This window comes from Sycon ciliatum, chromosome 7 (assembly GCF_964019385.1).
Source record: "Sycon ciliatum chromosome 7, ocSycCili1.1, whole genome shotgun sequence".
Taxonomy (NCBI): Eukaryota; Metazoa; Porifera; class Calcarea; order Leucosolenida; family Sycettidae; genus Sycon; species Sycon ciliatum.
Genome location: NC_088649.1, coordinates 34,569,739 through 34,595,368, shown reverse-complemented (window position 1 = coordinate 34,595,368; position 25,630 = coordinate 34,569,739). Strand labels below are relative to the sequence as shown.

Sequence of the window (25,630 nt, the reverse complement as noted above, 5' to 3'; positions counted from 1 at the left end):
GACTCGCAGAATTTGATTAGCGCAGTGTCATCAGCATACAACGAAGTATCAGGAACAACACTCGGCAAATCATTGATGTAGAGTAGAAATAAAAGAGGACCCAGTATGGAGCCCTGCGGAACGCCAGAAAGAACAGGAAGGGGTTTAGAGTGCGTATTAAGGACGGACACTATCTGATGCCTGTCCGTTAGATAATTCGCCAGCCACTCCAGAGCCAAACCATCAATACGAAATGAATCAGTGAGCTTAGATATCAGGCCTCAGTGCCACACGGTGTCAAAAGCTTTCGCTGAGTCAAAGAATCATAACCCTACATAGTGTCCTCTGTCCCGATAAGAATAAATGTCCTGCATGATCCGACTAAGTTGAAGGACAGTGGAATCACCTCTACAGAAACCAGACTGTTTTGAACTGATGGCTGAGTTCACATGAGCGTAGAGTTGATCAAAGACAGTGTGTTGTTGCTGCTGCTGTTGCTGTTGCAGTTTCTGTTGCTGTTGTCGCTGTTGCTGCTGCTTTTGCTGTTGCTGTTGTTGCTGCTGTTCGTGCTATTAGTCTTGCGGCCGTCGTTGGAGCTACTGCTACTGCTGCGGTTATTTTCTTTGCTGCTGCTGCTGTTATTTTTGCTGCTGTTGTTTCTACTGTTGGTGCTATTAGTCTTTGCTGTTGCTGCAGCTATTTGAATTCTTTATTCTCACGATGGTACCATCGTCAAAAAGCAATTGTTGCTGCTGTTGTTGCTGCTATTATTCTCGTTCCAGCTATTGTAGCTGTTGTTGGTGATTCAGAGCAGGTGATTTCTCGGTGGCATTCAGTAGCATTCGTCTGCCGGGGGAAATCACAGGATTGGAGGGCAAAGATGGTGGTAGTTGTGTACCGAACGCTCTAATGCAAGTATATCTGCCAGAAGACTGTAGTGAAGTGAGTAAGTAGACTTTCTATTGTTAATAATCTGCTATTTGTTACTACTGGTAACTGTACAATATTCACCACACATTATTGTTTGCTTTTTTCACGACAAGAGAGTAACATGACTCGTATTGATTGACCAGAGCGAAGTCAAATTTTAACAGTGAGTTTATGAAAGTGGCCACATTGATTTGCGAACATTATCCATTGTAATCTCCCTGGTTCTAAGAAATGTCGAAAATTTATTGACGCGAATATCGGTGTGTTTGCAGAATTCTAATTTTACCATAGTAACAAGTCAGAAATGTATTATGTGATTATAGTACTGTAGGATCGTGAAATTTGTACCGGCTAGGATTTCACAACACACACCATACCGGTATATACCGTAAAATCACGCCAGAGCACACCGTCTCTTCCATGCGCCCCTCCCGGACTTTTTGTCAGGGAAGTGATTGATTGTATCCTCGTATGACTCCATGATGCCGTACTGTACTGCAAACGAGTGCTCGACCCGGTCATTTTTCCTACTAGAGATGGTGCTGTTGCTGGTGATGGTGATGGTCCCGCAACTGTTGCTACTGCTGCTACTGCTGCTGGCATTGCTGCTACTGTTGCTGGTGCTGGTGATGATCCCGCAATTGTTGCTACTGCTGCTACTGTTGCTGCTGGTAATGGTGCTTGTCCTGTTGTTACTGCTGCTGGTGCTGCTATTTATGCAACTGCATGTTGCTGCTTTTTGTTTGTGTTTTTCTTGCTGAATTTTCCCGTTGCACTGCTACAGATATGTTTGTGTTATCGTATCAACAGCAGAGCGGTCGTCCTGGTATTACTGTAGCTGTGTAGCAGATGGATCTGACTACTACAAGGTATGTCAAAGAGTATCATCAACTGTACTTATACATCTTCTTATAAAATGTATACGAGTGGGCAATCGCTGAAGTATTATTAAACCATTGATAATGCTACTGGTGGTGCTATTTCTCCTGACTCCATTGTCTTTCTGTGCTGTGCTTTCTGTGCTACTGTTGCTGCTTGTGTGTGTGTGTGTGTGTGTGTGTGTGTGTGTGTGTGTGTGTGTGTGTGTGTGTGTGTGTGTGTGTGTGTGTGTGTGTGTGTGTGTGTGTGTGTGTGTGTGTGAGTATGTGTGTGTGTGTGTGTGTGTGTGTGTGTGTGTGTGTGTGTGTGTGTGTGTGTGTGTGTGTGTGTGTGTGTGTGTGTGTTGGCCTTGCCCGTCACAAGTGTGTGGCTCAGTCCCCAGCCGCAGTGGAGGCGTGTTGTGGCGCGCACTGTGCGTCCTGCGGCCGCTGCTTGCGTTCGGTCCAGGGTAGGAATAGACACCTTTGCTCAGGTTCTCCCCCGGCCATACCTCAGTCTTGGGGTAACAGTCGTAGGTGACCTGAATCCTGGTGACTCGTTGTGTCCTGGACGCCGTGGGACGGCGTTCTCCTCTTCTCTCTCCGTTGCTACTCCAGGCCCACGTGACCCGTGTGGCAGTGGTTCGATAGGACAGGACAGGACAGGTGTGTATGTGTTTGTGTGTTACTCTTGCTGCTGCTGTTGTTGCTGCTGCTGTTGCTGTCGCTGTTTTTGCTGCTGCTGTTGTTGTTGCTGCTTCTGCTTCTGCTGTTGTTGCTCACGCTGTTGTTGCTGCTACTGTTGTTGCTGCTACTGCTGTTGCTGCTGCTGTTGCTGCTGCTATTTCTGCCTCCTACCTCTACTGCTACTGCTGCTGTTTCTGTGGCTGCTCAGAGGTCTAGCCAGGATTTTATGCCAGCCGGCCAACGTTCTAGTTAAAATGCATCGTTCTGGGGGCTGCGCCCCCAGACCCCCCCCCCCCCATCACTCACGTATCCACACAGACACACACACACACCGCTACAAATCTTTCATTGCAGCTTCCATCTCCTTTCGCTTCGTCCAATTATGGGCATTCATCAGGCAGTTGTGACAATGTGATTATAGGTAAATTAACAAAATATGGAAAAGGAAGCAAACAGCCACATGAGCATGGATCATGTGTTCACCAAGGTCATGTCTGCATGCAGTGTACATTGGTCATCTGACAAGACCCAGCCTAGCCACAGCCATGTACACCACCAGAAGCAGCGAACCATGACCCAACCTGTTACATTTTACTGACATACTCAAGTGCATACTCAAGTGCATTTGAGCTTGAGTGAAGAGCTAGCACTGAGCCTGATATATGAGTAGCCAGTGCTACGTACTGTACTGTACATACCTACGCCTAGGATATGGGTTGTACTCCACCATCTCAAATCAAGTGCTAGTGCAGTGCACTACAGTCTACATGGGGTGACTGCAGCCGGCCAAAATTACCCTTGGAGCTGTCTCAGCCGGCAGGGCGACGCCCTCCCAGCCGGCATTTTAAATGCCGGCTGAGCCGGCTTTGGCTAGATCACTGCCTGCTGGTGATGTCAAAGAGTTGGTGGACAAGCCGTTGATTATTCACTCTCATTGTAATATCAAAAAGTATTCTTTCTAGACCAAAGAGTGGTATATTTGATAACATTTAATAACGATAGAAATTTTTACGATACTTCTCCAGACGTTTCGTTGTTCTGAACAACGTCGTCAGTGGATAAAGAATTTTCTTTATCCACTGACGATGTTGTTCAGAACAACGAAACGTCTGGAGAAGTATCGTAAAAATTTCTATCGTTATTAAATGTTATCAAATATACCACTCTTTGGTCTAGAAAGAATACTTTTTGATATTGCTGGTGATGTTGCTGCAGCAGTCACGTCTCCTTCTGTATGTGTGTGTGTGCGTGTGTATATATGTGTGTGTGTGTGTGTGTGTGTGTGTGTGTGTTTGTGTGTGTGTGTGTGTGTGTGTGTGTGTGTGTGTGTGTGTGTGTGTGTGTGTTCATGTGTTCATGTGTTCATGTGCTGTCATAGTGTCTATCGCAGATAGCGTTGCCAGTGTCTCTACTGTTACTGCTGCTTTCTCCATGGTCAGCTGTGCTGAACAGTGATCCATTACGTGTGTGTCAGCGAGTGCTCAGATGATGGGCAGAAATCTGGATGGCAGAGCTGTGTCTTAGTAAGGTACAGGTTGTGTCTAAGGATTTCTTTTTGTCAGCTACTTTCCCTTGCCTGTCTCCTGTTTCCATATATGGGTGGGTTTAAACTAGTATAGCACGGATCTGGTTTGAAAATAATCCCCGGTCACATGACCACACTGTGGTAGTTTTGGTGGGAACTTGAAGACGACTGACCATGTACTGTCATTTCTGAATGTGACGTTTACTGCTGGTGATACTGCTAGTGCAAGTGTGTCTATACTGGTGGTAGTGCTACTGCAGCTATTGATGTGCTGGCAAGACCTCTACTGTTGATGTGATGGCAAGACCTGTACTGTTGCTGTACTGGCAAGACCTGTACTGTTGCTATGCTGTTGGTTTCGCTAATGTTGTTGTTGCTGCTGCTGTTGCTGTCTCAGGGGGATTATCCGCAGTGGCGGCGTGGTTGTTCATATTGAAGCGGGTTGTTCTGTCATGGTCTCCATATGCAAAGTGATCTGTTGGTTGATGGACGGATGCCGGGATGGTTCAGATTTGAAAGGTACTTTTTTAATTAACTGTCACCCCTGTTCTGTTAGCACCCCCCCACCCCACCCCCCCCCCCCCACCCCCCCCCCCCCCCCCCACCCCCACCCCATCACACAGCACCCATATTCACATGGAATAGCATTGTATTGGGAGAAATGTGCATGGAATAATTGTTTCACTTCAACTTCTCCTCGTTACATGCCCAGCTATACACAGGGTTGGAAGGGACTTTTTGTTTGCACTTTACATACTCATTCATTAATTCCTTCTCTTCCATTTCCATGGCATTCTCTCCAAACTCTCCTTCCCATGACACCAAGGAATGGTGGCTCTGCCTATTCAAACTGTTGTGTCTGTCTCCCTGCTACTGCTGCTGCTGCTGATCTTGACACTGCTACTGCTACTGCTGATCTTGACACTGCTACTGCTACTGCTGATCTTGATACTGCTACTGCTGCTATTGCTGCTGATACTGTTGTTTGCCTGTTTATGCCTCTGCTTCTGTTGCAGTTGCAGTTGCTGGTCGAGTTGCTGAGAGTGTGATGCTGCTGTGATAGAGATCATGACTCATGGTATTGTCAGTAGCTGTACTATTCCTCTGCTTCATCTCTGGTCCTGGGGAACAGGAATCAGATGTATGCAGATCAGTGAGGTTTCTGATGACGTACACATACCTGGATGATATTGCTGCAATGCAGAAAGGTACAGCTTGTAGAAAAATATAATCTTATTGTTAACTACATTATCTTGCCCCTCTCTTCTTTCCCTATTTAGATGTGTTCAAACTTATAATCAAAACAGGTCGAATTGGATAATTGTCCTGGGGAAATGACTGCACATCGTTTTTATCTTCACCTGTTGCTACAGTTGTCGTTGCTGTTGATATTGCTGCTGTTTCTGGTCCTCCTGCTGCTGCTGCTGCTGTTGCTCCTGCTGTTGCTGTTGCTGTTGCTCCTACTGCTGCTGCTGCTGCTGCTGCTGTTGCTGCCGTTACTGCTGTGTTTGCTGTTGCTGCTGCTACTGCTATTGCTGTTGCTGCTATTGCTGCTGTTTGTATTGCTACTGTGTCTGCTTTTGCTGTTCCTACCGTTGCTGCTGTAGTCGCTGTGTCTGCTGTTGCTACGGTTGCTGTTGCTGCTGCTTCTTCTGTTGCTACTACTGCTGTTGTTTCCACTGCTGCTGCTGCCGCTGTTGTTGTTATTCCTGCTGTTTGCGTTGCTGCTGTTGCTGCTGTTGTCGTTGCTGCTGCTACTTTTGTGGCTGCTGTTGCTGGTGCTGTTTCTGTTGCTGCTGCTGTTGCTGTTGCTGCTGCTACTGTTGTTGCTGCTGCTTTTCCTGTTGTTGCTTTTGTTGCTACTGTTGTTGCTGCTGCTGTTGCTGCTGTTGCTGATGCTGCTCTTGCTGTTGTTGTTGCTGTTTCTGTTGCTGTTGTCGCTGTTGCTGCTGCTTTTGCTCTTGCTGTTGTTTCTGCTGTTGCTGCTATTGGTCTTGCTGTTGTTGCAGCTATTTGAATTCTATATTCTCACGATGGTACCATCGCCAATAAGCTATTATCCAAAAATATTCTTTCTAGACCAAAGAGTGGTATATTTGATAACATTTAAAGGGGAAGTATACCCTAAAATCAAATTTTCACCAGTTGTAGTCTTCTGGGTGCTGAGTCGAATGGTCTTGGTCCGAGGAAGCTGCGACGCTCCCTTCCTACTTGAATCCCAATCGAACTCGCGCACTTCCACCGAAACTGGGTGACTGCGCCCTACTAGATGGGGATTTGTATGCAAAATGTCACTAAAAGCGCCATTTCGTTCTTATAAAAGCACGGATGACCGCGATTGGCCCATATGTTGTAGTGTTTTGGACGCTGAGTCGACTGGTTTTGGTCCGAAAAGGCTGCGATGCAGCGTTCATCCTTTATTCCCAATCGAACATGGTTGAACAAGCGGTCACGTGCTCCTGGGTGCCCAAATCACCTGGTCACTGCGCCAGCAGGCGACAACTTTCACACCAAGGTTCAACTCGAGTTCAACTCGAGTGACAGGACTGCACCCAAAAAAGGTCAAACAGGCTAGTAAGTTGTACCCTGCAGGCACGGTGACCAGGTGACTGGTGTACGCAGGAGCACGTGACCGCTTGTTCAACTATGTTCGATTGGGAATAAAGGAGGAACGCTGCATCGCAGCCTTTTCGGACCAAAACCAGTCGACTCAGCGTCCAAAACACTACAACATATGGGCCAATCGCGGTCATCCGTGCTTTTATAAGAACGAAATGGCACTTTTAGTGACATTTTGCATACAAATCCCCATCTAGTAGGGCGCAGTCACCCAGTTTCGGTGGAAGTGCGCGAGTTCGATTGGGATTCAAGTAGGAAGGGAGCGCCTCAGCTTCCTCGGACCAAGACCATTCGACTCAGCACCCCGAAGACTACAACTGGTGAAAATTTCATTTTAGGGTATACTTCCCCTTTAATAACGATAGAAATTTTTACGATACTTCTCCAGACGTTTCGTTGTTCTGAACAACATCGTCAGTGGATAAAGAACTTTGTCCACTGACGATGTTCAGAACAACGAAACGTCTGGAGAAGTATCGTAAAAATTTCTATCGTTATTAAATGTTATCAAATATACCACTCTTTGGTCTAGAAAGAATATTTTTGGATATTACAATGAGAGTGAATAATCAACGGCTTGTCCACCAACTCTTCAATAAGCTATTGTTGCAGCTATTGTTGCTGCTGTTGTTGCTACTAGATTTGCTGTTGTTGGTGGTTCAGAGGTGATTTCTCGACACATTGCTGTGTTTGCTGTTACTGCTATAGGTGCTTCTGCCATGGTTTCGCAGGACAACTTCTAGTTGTGGAAATGATTTGTTTGGGTGACTGAACAGAAGACTGGATGGTTCATATTGGAAAGGTACAGTTTTTTTGTAATTTTATTTCCTGACACATCTCTTAGCGCCCCCCCCCCCCTCCCCCACTCCCCTCTCTCCCCCACTCCCCTCTCTCCCCCACTCCCCTCTCTCCCCCATCCCACATCCCCCTCTCTCCCCCATCCCCGGCAGGAGTCAAAGATCCAGTGTTATTGTATTGTAGACTTTGTAGTCAGTATGGTGCACATTGGAATGACTTTATTTCCAAATTTCCCTTCTACTCATCTCATTCTCTCATATGTTTTACTCCGTGTGTTGTCCATGCATCATGACCTAGAGTGTTTAACTATGAACAGGTGCGTAGGAGAGGTTTTGGAAGTGATACGACCAAAGGTCGGCGCGGCCGAAGGCCGTTTTGGAGGGGGGTCCGGGGGGGGGGGGGATTTTGTAAAAAAAGACACAAAATCCTGCGTTCTGGGAACTTCTGGCACACTTCTGGCACAGTTTATAAGTCATAGAAATATTTCACGGGCAGAAGAGACGTGCATGGACATGCACAGATGCATGGCAGATCTACGAGTACGAGTCGAGAAAAAGGTCAAAGTCTGATGCGCATATGCATCGATGGATCCTGATTTTTTATTACGGTTTTGCACGTTCCGGACGAACCACACTTTTCGAAAAGTGGTACGGCCATGGTCGTACCAGTCGTAGCGGGTGCTACGCCCCTGATGAATGTTTAGACCACTCCTTCATACAGCACTGTGTGTACACCTAGGTGTGTGTGTGTGTGTGTGTGTGTGTGTGTGTGTGTGTGTGTTTGTGTGTGTGTGTGTGTGTGTGTTTGTGTGTGTGTGTGTGTGTGTGTGTGTGTGTGTGTGTGTGTATGTGTGTGTGTATGTGTGTGTGTGTGTGTGTTTGTGTGTGTGTGTGTGTGTGTGTGTGTGTGTGTGTGTGTTTGTGTGTGTGTGTGTGTGTGTGTGTATGTGTGTATGCGTGTGTGTGTGTGTGTGTGTGTGTGTGTGTGTGTGTGTGTGTGTGTGTGTGTGTGTGTGTGTGTGTGTGTGTGTGCCTTCAACTGCAACTCTGCTTATCCGCCTGCACAATGCTGTTGCTGTTGCACCTGATGTTGCTGTGGCTGTTATTGCTGTTGATGCTGTTGCTAACTCGGTGACTTCTTTCTCCTGTTGTTGTTGCTGCAGCTGCTGTTTCTGCGGCTGTTATCGCTGCCTTTGTTGTTGTTGCTGCTGGTTCTGCGACTGTTTCTGTGCCTGCCATGGCTCATGTTTCTTCAGGTGCTGTTGTTATGGTTACCTGTGTTGTGGATGATGAGGTTGCTGGTGTAGGAGACCTGAACATTACTGGCTACTGTTCATTACTAGAAGGTAAGGTTTTCTGATGATGTGTGTATGTCTATACAGAACTGCTCTTGTCAACCACTACCAGCACAATATACACATTAGCAACACTGTACACACATTAGCAACACTGTACACACATTAGCAACACTGTACACACATTAGCAACACTGTACACACATTAGCAACACTGTACACACATAAGCAACACTGTACACACATTAGCAACACTGTACACACATTAGCAACACTGTACACACATTAGCAACACTATACTACTCCCAGCTGTATATGTATAGACAATGTACACTGGACACTCTGCCCACGTAACTGCATGTGCCTGCAGTACTCCACATGTCATGTACAATACTCCCAACCGGTTTACAAGTGATCCCGTGTTCTGTTTTAAAACGGGTCCAAGTACCCCCCCCCCTCCCCGGTAACGAAATTTTTTAACTTAAGGAAACAATTCAAGGAGTACGGTATTCGTTAGCCTTGAGGTTGCGCACACCGTACGGACTTTTTCGTATTGGTTCGATGCTAGCGCTGCGGGTACGAAGAGAGTGAAGACAGGGAGTAGTATGTACAATGTACTGCATAGGACGGTGGGGGTGAGTGGATAAGTCTCACAACCACTGGTACAAGTGACGAGAAACGCCATTAGCTGCATCAATGTATGCCTTTGTGCCTGGCCACCAGTTCCCATTTGACTGTGGGTTGCAGCGCTAGGGTTTACCGGGTGTTAGCGGCCGTCATGAGTTCCATTCGGGAACGGACACGATAATTTACTTATTTACTTATTCCATATGACGAAAAATAATTTCGTAGATCTGGTCTCTTTCGGTCGCGTTTGGACGAATTTTCGCGGCAACTTTCGTTTCTCGAACCCGGACGGGCATAGTCTTACGAATTTTCGTTGTGTGCAACCCATCTACTGTCAGGTACCAGAGAACAGGAAGTGTACTAGTTGAGACCGGTGCTGAGACCGTTGCCATCTTTCAAGTACTGCTATCCATCCATACACAGTCAAATCATCATGTATACATCGGTATGCCCTTCTTGCTGAGATGCAGGAAATGCAGAAATTAATGTTTGTTCTTTGTAACCTGCCAATGCTGTCATCTTTTAAACACAATCATACAAACTGATGCTGGTAGTCCCTGCTATGTAATCATGATTTCAAGTATCAAGTCATCTGGTCAGTGATGATGTAATACGATGATGTCATTGTTTTGTTGTCTTCTGTATGATTGTGTTGAATGCAGAATGCAGAGGATTGTCAAGATGTACATTGTACATGTCTGTCTGTTCAGACAGTACACAAGGTGAATGAAGATGGAACATATCCATTTCATCAAAATTGTTCTCTTCTCAATTGCTTTATTTTGATCTTGGAACTGCAACCTTCCTTGTTAGTGAAGTAACGTTGTACCCCCTCCCACCACCCGTCCCCTCCTCCTTATCACCCCTCCCCCTTATCACCCCTCCCCCTTATCACCCCCTCCCCCTTATCACCCCTCCCCCTACATCCTTCCCCAACCACACATATCATTGTGTATTTTAAATGTTACACACAGCTAGGCTAGGCAAGTTTTCATGATATTTTCTTGCGGTAATAACTGCTGGTGACTACTTCAATTTCACTAGAGAAATGAAAAGACCATGGTTTACCGGTACTTGATGAGTGTGTTTGTTCATGATCACATTCATACACAAATACTCGTCTGCGTATCCATGTTGCACTATTATAACTACTGACCTCGTTTTTGCTGCTGTCCATGCAATGGACTACATAAAATTATTATTTTCCACTGCATTCTGCACCCGTTTTCTTCCTACTGTTTCCCATAACTCAGGTGATAATATGTTATTACCAGTGATGTGTTTGACTACTTCTCTTGCCACATATAGCTGATACTAGTGATAGTAAAACTGGATGCTGTTCTCCAATTCATGACTGTATATTATGACTGTATAAACTGAGTACGGTACTCGAGTACTTGTGTAGTTCAATATCTCCACACTGTAGACTGGTTTGTGTACTGGCACACTGCATTGTTCAGTGGACAGTGTAGCGTCATGCTGGTCACGTGACCCCTGTGCTGTTAAAGCTGATTCATACTTCATTTCGCGTACTGGAAAATCATCGCGCAATTACCCAAGACGTTGAGCTCAAGTCAATGTTTTCGCGATGCTGCGACGCGTTTCCCGTACACGAAATGAAGACTTCATGTGAATCAAGCTTTAGACACCGATGTGCGCTGTTGTGTGTGTGTGTGTGTGTGTGTGTGTGTGTGTGTGTGTGTGTGTGTGTGTGTGTGTGTGTGTGTGTGTATGTGAGTGTGTGTACATACGTGGGCATGCTTGCAGGATCGTGCTTGCGTGTGTGTGTGTGTGTCCACGACCACGAGATCTCACCCGGCATGTGGCTCGCCAGCATTGACTCTCTTACCCTGACTCTGGCTCCCTGTCACAAGGGAGTCACGTGGCCCTATGGGGCAGTCATGCTATAGTAGTAATAGTAGTACAGTCAGACCTCGTTTATCCGGTCCTCGTTTATCCGGATCCCACGCCATCCGGAAGAAAATCGCTGGTTACCGATGTGCAGCATATGTTATGCCTACAACATAACCGGACCTCGCGATCCGCATACCGGTGCATGACTTTGTGTACAAACTGTAAAAAATGCTTCGTCGTATCCGGCATGTGGCTGGCTAGCGCCTGCAGAAGCTAGTATCAATGAGTTGTACAAGCAAATGAGGTCCTTGACCTGCTGGGTGTGTGCGGACAGCACTCAGTTGCATGCACTTGTCATTTTTCTCCTTGTTTTACATACTGGGCACGCTAGTTGTGCTGCATGTGTACACGTGTGCGTGTGTGTTGGGGGGGGGGGGGGGGGGATGTGTCGTATGACTATACAAAATAAGAATGTATAAACATGCATGAGAGAATGTAAAATATAATAATTGTTGACATGGTTACTACATGTGTGCTAGTAGTATACAAAAGAAAGATTTAATTTTAATGGGACCATAAAGTGAACAATATTGGACGCGGTGGATCGGGTGCCAGCCAACACCAATTTGTCACGGAGTGTCGTGCTTTAGCTCACTGGCCGCATTAATGAATTATATCTTGTCATTGACTCATATATCGCTGGCGTGTTGTTGGGCAAAAGTGCGTATACCAGTGGAAAGAAGAACGCATCGACGTGCACTGATATCGCATAGATATACTTCTTTTTGAAGTACTTTTTGAATACCGGTATGTCTCTTATACGGGAAATCACAGACCATGATATCACTGGCCTGACACAACAACTAAAGAAAAAGAAAACAAAACAAACAATTTTTTTAGGGGTGAAACAATTATACCGAATACTCGAATACTCGCTCGGTTTTTTCAGAAATATTCGTACTCGGAATAAATCAGAGTACTCGTTCCTACGTGGTACTGTAGTGCATATTCACGAACATTCTACAGTCCATGCACACGTGACATTACGCAATGATTGCATAGGCAAATTCTAGTTACTTCCCTTTTGATTACGTAGTGATTACATCACTTACACATTACCCATTTGCCACATCGAGCGTATGACGTTTTTCCATGTTCTTTCTCTCTACCATGTCATGATGCAATACTGATTGCACCTACATGATGCAATACGGATTGCACCTACATGATGCAATACTGCTTTGTACTTACATCAGCAATTGCAATTCTCATGACCACATCCGTTTCCTTCTTGCACTTTCTACCGCAACGCACAATTGCTAACGCTTCTCTCTCTACCCTATATAAGCTGCATTCGCTTGCATATTATAAAGATCAATCGTAATCTTTTCCATTCCGACTCAACTTGAATTAGTGCTTTCTTAGTTGTAATAAAATGTTGTGTTCCACGACCCGTTGCACGGCTGAGTTGAATCTAGCGAAGCACTAAATTGGTGACCCCGATGTGATCGATTTCCGACCTGATTCAACGTTCTGTGCAATTTTTAGAAATGTCCGACAACGAGCAACCCGCTCCCGCTCTCGAGGCTAATGCCGCTCCAGACCAAGCTGCAAACCCCGCTGGAAACGCTGGTCCACCAGACGCTCCGGCCCAAGACGGCCCTGCCGCAAGGACCATCGCGCCAGTCAACTTCAAACTGCCGCCGTTCTGGCCAGGTGACCCGCAGTTATGGTTTGCGCAGGCTGAAGCTCACTTCTCCAACCACCGGATTAACACCTCCCGAGCACGGTACAATGTGATCGTGTCATCGCTAGCTCCGGAGTTTGCAACAGAGATCCGTGACCTGTTGATCGCTCCACCGGAAGACGAACCCTACGCCAAGCTGAGGGCTGCACTCACAACACGGACGCAAAAGTCGGAGCAAATCCGTCTTCGAGAGCTGTTGTCAACCGCCGACGTCGGTGACAGCAAACCCAGCAAGGTCCTACGCAGAATGCAGCAGCTACTGGGAGGAAAATCGCTTGACCCTTCTATCTTGCGGGAACTCTTCGTGCAACGTCTACCCCCAGCTGTCCGTCAGATTCTAGCAGCTACACCTACGACTCTGTCTCTGGAGGAGCTAGCGGCCCTCGCTGACAAAGTGGCCGAGTCTACAGTCCCATCAGCGAACACTCAAGTACACGCAGTTTCGGAAAAGGCCACTACAAGCTGACTGTCGATCTTGCAACGGGACAACTGCAGGACTCCTCGACCAATCTACGCATCAACGGAGTGGCCGCCGATGTCACGGATTCTGCAGCCAACCTCCTCGCAACCGATCAACCGAACCGATATTCGTCTCTCCTAGCCGAGTTTCCAGACCTTGTTCGACCTGCTACTGGTGAGTCGCCATCCAAGCACAATGTTACCCATCGCATAGTCACTAATGGCCATCCCGTGCATGCTAGACCCCGCCGCTTAGCTCCTGATCGCCTTGCCACTGCTAAAGCTGAATTTCAGCACATGCTCACACTGGGCATTGTTCGCCCGTCTGCAAGCTGTTGGTCTTCCCCGCTGCATATGGTCCCGAAACCCTCTGGTGACTGGCGCCCTTGCGGCGACTACCGAGCCTTGAATAACTGTACAGTCCCCGATCGCTACCCCATTCCTCATCTGCAAGACTTCACTTCCCATTTGCATGGCACGACCATCTTCTCCAAGATAGATTTAGTCCGAGCATATCACCAAATCCCAGTCCATCCTGATGATATCCCCAAGACTGCCATTACCACACCTTTTGGCCTATTTGAGTTTGTCCGAATGCCCTTTGGTTTACGCAACGCTGCCCAAACCTTTCAACGCTTCATTGACCAGATCACTGCCGACCTTCCATTTTGCTTTGCATACATTGATGATCTCTTAGTCGCTAGTGCTAGCCCCGCTGAACATGAACGCCACCTCCGCTGCCTGTTCCAACGCCTAGTTGATCACGGTATCATCATCAACGTACAGAAGTCCCGGTTTGGCGTATCCGAACTAGACTTTCTGGGCCACCACGTTGATGCCACCGGTATTCAACCCCTAACGACCCGAGTCCAAGCTATCAAGGAGTTTCCGCTACCGACCAGTGTCCGTAAGCTACGAGAATTCCTAGGCCTGGTCAACTTCTACCACCGGTTCCAGCGCAACCTCGCAACCCGCCTTGCACCACTCAACGCCATGTTACAAGGCCGGCCGAAGAGCAAGGGCCCGCTTGAGTGGACGGATGAGGCACGCGAGGCCTTTGATTCGACCCGCAGCGCCTTAGTCCACGAAGTCACCCTCTACCACCCTAGCCCTGACGCTGCCTACAGCATGATGGTTGATGCATCCAATGTTGCCGTCGGCGCTGTTCTACAACAACACATCAACGGTGAGTCCCTGCCTGTCTCGTTCTTCTCACGCAAGCTAAAGCCGGCCGAGACCCGCTATAGTACGTTCTGCCGAGAATTACTAGCCATATACCTCGCCATCAAACACTTCCGTCATTTCCTGGAAGGCCGTCCGTTCCACGTCTGCACCGACCATAAGCCACTGATCCACGCTATCCGAAGCCACTCGCAACAACACAGTCCTCGCCAGCAACGACACCTCAGCTACATTGCCGAGTTTACCACTGATCTTCGATACGTCCCTGGTAAGGAAAACGCTGCAGCTGACGCACTCTCGCGTTGTGACCTACCCGATGACGCCATCGCAACCATTGCCAGCCTGGACTTCGGCAGCCTCGCCCTCGCTCAACGGGCCGACAAGGAACTCTCCAAGCTCCGTCACACTGTCCCTCCGTCAACATCACTCGTCTTCAAAGACATCCAGTTTCCCATGGTTAACACACCGATGACGTGTGATATCTCCACTGGCTCCGCTCGTCCATTCGTCCCAAGCCAGTTCAGACGAGGTATCTTCGACTCACTCCACAACCTCTCTCACCCCAGACACCGGACCACCCGGCAGCTCATCACCAGCCGCTACGTTTGGCCGTCAATGAACAAAGACATCGCTGCGTGGTGCCGCTCCTGTATCGCTTGCCAACAAACCAAAGTCCACCGACACACGACCACTCCACTCGCCAAGTTCCGAAAACCAGATGCCCGATTCTCGCACGTCCACATCGATATTGTGGGACCGCTTCCACCGTCTAACGAGTTCTCGTACCTCCTAACAATGGTCGACCGTTTCACTCGTTGGCCCGAGGCCATTCCCATACCCGACATCACCGCCGAGACCGTCGCTCGCCACTTCGTGAGTTCCTGGGTTTCCCGCTATGGTGTACCGACTCTTCTAACTACCGACCGTGGTTCCCAGTTCGAATCGTCCCTGTGGTCCTCGCTGATGTCTCTCCTGGGTACGTCCCGCATCCGTACAACCGCCTACCATCCTGCCGCTAACGGGTTGGTTGAACGCTTTCACCGACAGCTGAAAGCCGCCATACGTTCTTCAGACAACCCCCGCCGCTGGACCGAACATCTACCGCTGATTCTACTGGGAATTCGTTCTTCCCTCAAGGCTGATCTAAACTGTTCGGTTGCTGAACTAGTCTACGGTTGTCTTCTTCTTCTTCTTCTTCTTCTTCGGTAACTACAAGTCATAATAAATATGAAAATGACTGTGAGAGTACAGTGTACATGTAGTAGAAACTTAGATCAGTTTCTCCAGTTGCAAGAACTGGATAGCTTCTGATGGTTGTGTGAGGATTGCCTCCCTGACTGATGTGAAGGTACATAGACGTGTACCTGCTCGACTGCTGTGTCTGGCAGGGCAAGCTAGCAGGAGGTGGGCAGCATCATCAACTGTTCCAGGACAGTGAGTGCAGTCGGGTGAAGGTGCCGCCTCAATATGGAACAAGTACTTATTCAGCAGGCTGCAATGGCCAGTGAGCAGCTGATTGAGGATGGTGGTCTCATGCCGGGACGGAGGGCTGCGGAACTTGCTGGTGTTGAGTAATGGCCGGGGGTATGCGGTTGCAGACCGAATTGAAGCCTTGGCAGCTTGGATAGGTAGCTGAACCTGGGCCTGTACACACTGTGTTCCATTCCGCGCAAGGCGATCCGCCTTGTCATTGAGAGCAACACCGCAGTGGCTGCTGATCCAGACAAGGTTGATGGAATGAGCCTTCCGAGCAACCTCTGTCAGAGCATCGAACGCAGCAATGGTGTCTGGGCTGATCCTGTATGGGTCTCCACGGAGGGCATCTACGAGGGAGAGGCTGTCAGTGACCAGCACAACGTCCGTCTCCATGGTGGTAAGGTCGTAGACTGCCCTCAGGCCAGCTGCTGCTGCTGCTACTTCGGCAGTGAAGGATGTTGCGACAGCGCCAGCTGGTAGACACCCAGACAGTATCTCTGACCGCTGGGTTGCAGTGGTTTCCATGACAAGAAAACCACCTCCACCAGCGTTGGTGTCAGAGACACTGCCATCTGTCCGGTTGTCAACTCCGTCTACCCAGCGATCTGTTCATCGAGACACATGAGCAGTTTCCAGATCCCACATCCTATGTTAGTCGGCTGAAGCAAGCCATGGCTGAACTCCGCCCTACACAGCCCCGCCACCCATCTGGCCGATCCGTATTTGTTCCTGCCGACCTCGCCACCGGCAGCCATGTGTTCCTTCGCCAGGACTCCGTTCGCACACCGCTACAACGTCCATATTCTGGCCCCCACAAGGTTCTCCGTCGTACGGACAAACACTTCACCATCGACCTCAACGGCCGCACAGACGCTGTCTCTATTGACCGTCTGAAGCCAGCCTACATCGATGGTGAAGAAGATGCATCGGCTCGTCCTGCCCCGACGCCGTCTCTCGCTCATGATGTCCTCCCACCACGACAGACCCGCTCCGGTCGTCAAGTGCGCTTTCCCTCATACTATTGAGCCACTCTCGTGTTACATTTCATTCAGATATTGTAGGTTACAGTACCTTGACTTGAACCATTGCGCATGTCATTTTCATATCGTGCATTTCCCCCGGAAATCCACTAGGTGGGGAGCTCTGTAGTGCATATTCACGAACATTCTACAGTCCATGCACACGTGACATTACGCAATGATTGCATAGGCAAATTCTAGTTACTTCCCTTTTGATTACGTAGTGATTACATCACTTACACATTACCCATTTGCCACATCGAGCGTATGACGTTTTTCCATGTTCTTTCTCTCTACCATGTCATGATGCAATACTGATTGCACCTACATGATGCAATACTGATTGCACCTACATGATGCAATACGGATTGCACCTACATGATGCAATACTGCTTTGTACTTACATCAGCAATTGCAATTCTCATGACCACATCCGTTTCCTTCTTGCACTTTCTACCGCAACGCACAATTGCTAACGCTTCTCTCTCTACCCTATATAAGCTGCATTCGCTTGCATATTATAAAGATCAATCGTAATCTTTTCCATTCCGACTCAACTTGAATTAGTGCTTTCTTAGTTGTAATAACATGTTGTGTTCCACGACCCGTTGCACGGCTGAGTTGAATCTAGCGAAGCACTAAATTGGTGACCCCGATGTGATCGATTTCCGACCTGATTCAACGTTCTGTGCAATTTTTAGAAATGTCCGACAACGAGCAACCCGCTCCCGCTCTCGAGGCTAATGCCGCTCCAGACCAAGCTGCAAACCCCGCTGGAAACGCTGGTCCACCAGACGCTCCGGCCCAAGACGGCCCTGCCGCAAGGACCATCGCGCCAGTCAACTTCAAACTGCCGCCGTTCTGGCCAGGTGACCCGCAGTTATGGTTTGCGCAGGCTGAAGCTCACTTCTCCAACCACCGGATTAACACCTCCCGAGCACGGTACAATGTGATCGTGTCATCGCTAGCTCCGGAGTTTGCAACAGAGATCCGTGACCTGTTGATCGCTCCACCGGAAGACGAACCCTACGCCAAGCTGAGGGCTGCACTCACAACACGGACGCAAAAGTCGGAGCAAATCCGTCTTCGAGAGCTGTTGTCAACCGCCGACGTCGGTGACAGCAAACCCAGCAAGGTCCTACGCAGAATGCAGCAGCTACTGGGAGGAAAATCGCTTGACCCTTCTATCTTGCGGGAACTCTTCGTGCAACGTCTACCCCCAGCTGTCCGTCAGATTCTAGCAGCTACACCTACGACTCTGTCTCTGGAGGAGCTAGCGGCCCTCGCTGACAAAGTGGCCGAGTCTACAGTCCCATCAGCGAACACTCAAGTACACGCAGTTTCGGAAAAGGCCACTACAAGCTGACTGTCGATCTTGCAACGGGACAACTGCAGGACTCCTCGACCAATCTACGCATCAACGGAGTGGCCGCCGATGTCACGGATTCTGCAGCCAACCTCCTCGCAACCGATCAACCGAACCGATATTCGTCTCTCCTAGCCGAGTTTCCAGACCTTGTTCGACCTGCTACTGGTGAGTCGCCATCCAAGCACAATGTTACCCATCGCATAGTCACTAATGGCCATCCCGTGCATGCTAGACCCCGCCGCTTAGCTCCTGATCGCCTTGCCACTGCTAAAGCTGAATTTCAGCACATGCTCACACTGGGCATTGTTCGCCCGTCTGCAAGCTGTTGGTCTTCCCCGCTGCATATGGTCCCGAAACCCTCTGGTGACTGGCGCCCTTGCGGCGACTACCGAGCCTTGAATAACTGTACAGTCCCCGATCGCTACCCCATTCCTCATCTGCAAGACTTCACTTCCCATTTGCATGGCACGACCATCTTCTCCAAGATAGATTTAGTCCGAGCATATCACCAAATCCCAGTCCATCCTGATGATATCCCCAAGACTGCCATTACCACACCTTTTGGCCTATTTGAGTTTGTCCGAATGCCCTTTGGTTTACGCAACGCTGCCCAAACCTTTCAACGCTTCATTGACCAGATCACTGCCGACCTTCCATTTTGCTTTGCATACATTGATGATCTCTTAGTCGCTAGTGCTAGCCCCGCTGAACATGAACGCCACCTCCGCTGCCTGTTCCAACGCCTAGTTGATCACGGTATCATCATCAACGTACAGAAGTCCCGGTTTGGCGTATCCGAACTAGACTTTCTGGGCCACCACGTTGATGCCACCGGTATTCAACCCCTAACGACCCGAGTCCAAGCTATCAAGGAGTTTCCGCTACCGACCAGTGTCCGTAAGCTACGAGAATTCCTAGGCCTGGTCAACTTCTACCACCGGTTCCAGCGCAACCTCGCAACCCGCCTTGCACCACTCAACGCCATGTTACAAGGCCGGCCGAAGAGCAAGGGCCCGCTTGAGTGGACGGATGAGGCACGCGAGGCCTTTGATTCGACCCGCAGCGCCTTAGTCCACGAAGTCACCCTCTACCACCCTAGCCCTGACGCTGCCTACAGCATGATGGTTGATGCATCCAATGTTGCCGTCGGCGCTGTTCTACAACAACACATCAACGGTGAGTCCCTGCCTGTCTCGTTCTTCTCACGCAAGCTAAAGCCGGCCGAGACCCGCTATAGTACGTTCTGCCGAGAATTACTAGCCATATACCTCGCCATCAAACACTTCCGTCATTTCCTGGAAGGCCGTCCGTTCCACGTCTGCACCGACCATAAGCCACTGATCCACGCTATCCGAAGCCACTCGCAACAACACAGTCCTCGCCAGCAACGACACCTCAGCTACATTGCCGAGTTTACCACTGATCTTCGATACGTCCCTGGTAAGGAAAACGCTGCAGCTGACGCACTCTCGCGTTGTGACCTACCCGATGACGCCATCGCAACCATTGCCAGCCTGGACTTCGGCAGCCTCGCCCTCGCTCAACGGGCCGACAAGGAACTCTCCAAGCTCCGTCACACTGTCCCTCCGTCAACATCACTCGTCTTCAAAGACATCCAGTTTCCCATGGTTAACACACCGATGACGTGTGATATCTCCACTGGCTCCGCTCGTCCATTCGTCCCAAGCCAGTTCAGACGAGGTATCTTCGACTCACTCCACAACCTCTCTCACCCCAGACACCGGACCACCCGGCAGCTCATCACCAGCCGCTACGTTTGGCCGTCAATGAACAAAGACATCGCTGCGTGGTGCCGCTCCTGTATCGCTTGCCAACAAACCAAAGTCCACCGACACACGACCACTCCACTCGCCAAGTTCCGAAAACCAGATGCCCGATTCTCGCACGTCCACATCGATATTGTGGGACCGCTTCCACCGTCTAACGAGTTCTCGTACCTCCTAACAATGGTCGACCGTTTCACTCGTTGGCCCGAGGCCATTCCCATACCCGACATCACCGCCGAGACCGTCGCTCGCCACTTCGTGAGTTCCTGGGTTTCCCGCTATGGTGTACCGACTCTTCTAACTACCGACCGTGGTTCCCAGTTCGAATCGTCCCTGTGGTCCTCGCTGATGTCTCTCCTGGGTACGTCCCGCATCCGTACAACCGCCTACCATCCTGCCGCTAACGGGTTGGTTGAACGCTTTCACCGACAGCTGAAAGCCGCCATACGTTCTTCAGACAACCCCCGCCGCTGGACCGAACATCTACCGCTGATTCTACTGGGAATTCGTTCTTCCCTCAAGGCTGATCTAAACTGTTCGGTTGCTGAACTAGTCTACGGTTGTCTTCTTCTTCTTCTTCTTCTTCTTCGGTAACTACAAGTCATAATAAATATGAAAATGACTGTGAGAGTACAGTGTACATGTAGTAGAAACTTAGATCAGTTTCTCCAGTTGCAAGAACTGGATAGCTTCTGATGGTTGTGTGAGGATTGCCTCCCTGACTGATGTGAAGGTACATAGACGTGTACCTGCTCGACTGCTGTGTCTGGCAGGGCAAGCTAGCAGGAGGTGGGCAGCATCATCAACTGTTCCAGGACAGTGAGTGCAGTCGGGTGAAGGTGCCGCCTCAATATGGAACAAGTACTTATTCAGCAGGCTGCAATGGCCAGTGAGCAGCTGATTGAGGATGGTGGTCTCATGCCGGGACGGAGGGCTGCGGAACTTGCTGGTGTTGAGTAATGGCCGGGGGTATGCGGTTGCAGACCGAATTGAAGCCTTGGCAGCTTGGATAGGTAGCTGAACCTGGGCCTGTACACACTGTGTTCCATTCCGCGCAAGGCGATCCGCCTTGTCATTGAGAGCAACACCGCAGTGGCTGCTGATCCAGACAAGGTTGATGGAATGAGCCTTCCGAGCAACCTCTGTCAGAGCATCGAACGCAGCAATGGTGTCTGGGCTGATCCTGTATGGGTCTCCACGGAGGGCATCTACGAGGGAGAGGCTGTCAGTGACCAGCACAACGTCCGTCTCCATGGTGGTAAGGTCGTAGACTGCCCTCAGGCCAGCTGCTGCTGCTGCTACTTCGGCAGTGAAGGATGTTGCGACAGCGCCAGCTGGTAGACACCCAGACAGTATCTCTGACCGCTGGGTTGCAGTGGTTTCCATGACAAGAAAACCACCTCCACCAGCGTTGGTGTCAGAGACACTGCCATCTGTCCGGTTGTCAACTCCGTCTACCCAGCGATCTGTTCATCGAGACACATGAGCAGTTTCCAGATCCCACATCCTATGTTAGTCGGCTGAAGCAAGCCATGGCTGAACTCCGCCCTACACAGCCCCGCCACCCATCTGGCCGATCCGTATTTGTTCCTGCCGACCTCGCCACCGGCAGCCATGTGTTCCTTCGCCAGGACTCCGTTCGCACACCGCTACAACGTCCATATTCTGGCCCCCACAAGGTTCTCCGTCGTACGGACAAACACTTCACCATCGACCTCAACGGCCGCACAGACGCTGTCTCTATTGACCGTCTGAAGCCAGCCTACATCGATGGTGAAGAAGATGCATCGGCTCGTCCTGCCCCGACGCCGTCTCTCGCTCATGATGTCCTCCCACCACGACAGACCCGCTCCGGTCGTCAAGTGCGCTTTCCCTCATACTATTGAGCCACTCTCGTGTTACATTTCATTCAGATATTGTAGGTTACAGTACCTTGACTTGAACCATTGCGCATGTCATTTTCATATCGTGCATTTCCCCCGGAAATCCACTAGGTGGGGAGCTCTGTAGTGCATATTCACGAACATTCTACAGTCCATGCACACGTGACATTACGCAATGATTGCATAGGCAAATTCTAGTTACTTCCCTTTTGATTACGTAGTGATTACATCACTTACACATTACCCATTTGCCACATCGAGCGTATGACGTTTTTCCATGTTCTTTCTCTCTACCATGTCATGATGCAATACTGATTGCACCTACATGATGCAATACTGATTGCACCTACATGATGCAATACGGATTGCACCTACATGATGCAATACTGCTTTGTACTTACATCAGCAATTGCAATTCTCATGACCACATCCGTTTCCTTCTTGCACTTTCTACCGCAACGCACAATTGCTAACGCTTCTCTCTCTACCCTATATAAGCTGCATTCGCTTGCATATTATAAAGATCAATCGTAATCTTTTCCATTCCGACTCAACTTGAATTAGTGCTTTCTTAGTTGTAATAAAATGTTGTGTTCCACGACCCGTTGCACGGCTGAGTTGAATCTAGCGAAGCACTAAAGTACATGCATTTACCACAGAAATCTGCAGTTTCAGAGCAGCCAATTGGCAGATATTGATGTGCAGACTGTGTGGTGAACATTTGTTCAAGAGTAGAGAGAGCCCAAATGACCCAGCAACCAATATACCAGAGAAAAATGGCTGCCATTCGGTTCAATCAGGGGTGTATCATGTGATTTTAAGACCCTCGGTGTGCAATTTTTAGGAGATGAAGAATACTCGAATACTCGAATATTCGATCGGAGAAAATCAGAGTACTCGAACTCGGGATCTCAATGCCAACTTTCACCCCTAATTTTTTTAAATAAAAAGACAATGAAATTTGACAATCTGCATACAATGACAACTCCATTCATAGATATCAGTGTGGAATTCCGGAGTGTGGATATCAGTGTGGCATTTCGCACTGAAAGGTTATTTAAGCCAAATAACGACGTTACGTACAACCAGCGCCAGTACGTCAGCGCAAGATTTTCAGCGCTGCCAAACTGAGAGCCTGTGAAGTAAGTTATTATTCAAACATATTCGCCGGATGAGTACGCGTGGCCCAGGCACCATGGGGACCCACAAATACAAACCAGCATAATTATAATTACTCCCTCAGCAATACAGGCAAGCAAGCAAGCTAGCAAAGATAAACCTGAGAGGTAAAGTTAGTTTAATAGCGTGACTACAAACTAGTCATTACAGTGGAATTTCGGTGAGCTGTCTTGTCCGTGATACATGTATCGCCATTCTGTCAAATGCCTTTCTGTGAAGTGTCTTTCGGTAAAGTGTCCAGTCGGTGGGTTGTCCATTCTGTGACTTGTCTTGCGGTGAAGTGTTTTTCAGTGAATTATTGTCATTTTGGTGAATGGTCGGTTATGGCAATAAAAGAGGAAGGGAGCGTCTCAGCTTCCTCGGACCAAGACCATTCGACTCAGCAGTCAGCACCTCGAAGACTACAACTGGTGGAAATTTGATTTCTGCCCAATCATCTTTCTGAGGCAAGTTACAGTTACAGTTGCTGGTGTTGTCTGTCGGCAAAGTGTCCTCGGTGCCATGAAGACTTCAGGCAAAACACATCATCGTGACATGGTTCGTTTTTCTGGGGCTGATACAATAATAATTATCAGTATTAGTACCCGTACTAGTACTAGTAGTAGTACTAGTAGATCAACATGACACTAAAACAGTAACAGACTGCCCAATATCTGAGAAAATCGACCTTCCGGGCTGTTTTGGTGAAATTGATTTTTTTATTGCAAATTGATGTCTAGCCTTTGTAGAGTATTGTGACTTCGTTTCACGGCCATCAGACCAATATTGACTATGTAGAAATGCATTTTACGGTCAGGAGTCATGTTCATGAATTGTTCTTTTTTTTACAATTTTGAAAGATCAGTGTGTTTGGAGCCACCAAAAATTGTTTCCATGTGATATCAATAGCCAACTAATATAGTAGAGTGTTTTGACTGTTCAGGTACTTCATTTCCAGCATTCCGTGACTTTATGGAAGTTATGTAGTTGCAACAGCAGCAATAGCAGCATTAGAAGGAGAGGTGATTTATCTGTTCTTCTGGTGATGGACATGCTTGACAGGATAGTCTGCGACAGATTTTGACGGAACACCATGATATCAGCATTCACATACTTATTGTGAAGGAGTCAAACAGAGCAAATACGTCCAGATTCGCCTTGTTGCACTTTGTTAAATTTAATTATTATTATTATTATTTATTAGTCTGACTGATCATTTCCAAACATCAGTAACACAGCCTGACAAGCGTTTCACACCACCAACTCAAAAGTAACAGAATGTTACTCGAGATTGCCTAGCCCCATGTGTTCCGTGATGGTCTGATTCGCCATTATTAGCTCGAGTATCGAGCTTGCCATCCAAAACATTTTAGGATCATCGTCGCAAAGAAAACTCGCATCATTTCGTGCTGTTTTAGCAGGTCTAGCGTGACACTCAGGAAACAGCTCTGCCACCCGCGCAAGGGCGGCCAGCGACCTTGCAAGTGGCGTACCCTCAGGAATCTACTTGGTTGTCCTTGCCTGGAGCTGTAGCAGCTATCGCTGAGGCAGACTGTGGTTGGCCTTGATCATACTCATCCAGGCCAAGTCCTCATCATCGTCGCCCCCGACAGGTAAGTACCGCGTGTCACTTGCGATCGATTCGCCTGACATGCGCTCTCAGAAGTAGAAGCGCTGTCGCCGCTTGACAGGGTATCCACAAAGAACGATGTATCACCGTCCATGGGATCGCGGCTGCTGTACTCCGTGAGCCCAATAACCAACTGACACAAGAATCGCCTTCAATTGTCTTCCGCCATTGTCGTCTCTGCACTTTGCTTTGACGGAATCGATTTTTTTGCGAACAAATTTGTTTTTAGTGTTTTCTCAAAAAACCCGCGTAGCCCCGAAGGTCGAAAGTCTCAGATATCGGGCAGTATTACTAATGCCTGTAATGATGACCCTGTACATCATGTACATGTCACAGTCAGTGGTGCACGGTGCACGGCACAATCATAATCATTCGCAATAGTCCATCGGCCAAGTCTCAAAATCGAAAGTGGTGATGCACTGAGCTTCCAACTAAACGCGACCATACCCAGCACGTAGAGAATATATCAGAGAACACTATTCCGTTTGTTGGACGTGCCGAATTCAGTCCAGGGCGTCGATACGAAGCGTTCTTCGTCGCCGAGTTTTTTACTGTGCGCTCCATTTGAGAGTGCGCAGAGTTCTGATCGAGAGTTTTTTGAGCAGATTTTCAAATTTTTGAGGCTGTCAGCTGACAGCTGTCAACCCTAAATGGCACTTAGTATGTGACAGGCAATAGGTTTTGGTGCCTCCGTATGCCTTCTAATAAGTTCTATCTTCCTTCGTTTCACTTCGCTGCTTCGCCCACCAC

At 48.6% G+C, this 25,630-nt stretch overlaps 1 pseudogene; it reads right to left on the bottom strand.

The window, feature by feature from the left end:
- The window catches only part of LOC135821880 (uncharacterized protein DDB_G0283357-like), a 46,598-nt pseudogene that overhangs the window by 2,235 nt on the left and 18,733 nt on the right, over positions 1 to 25,630 (bottom strand).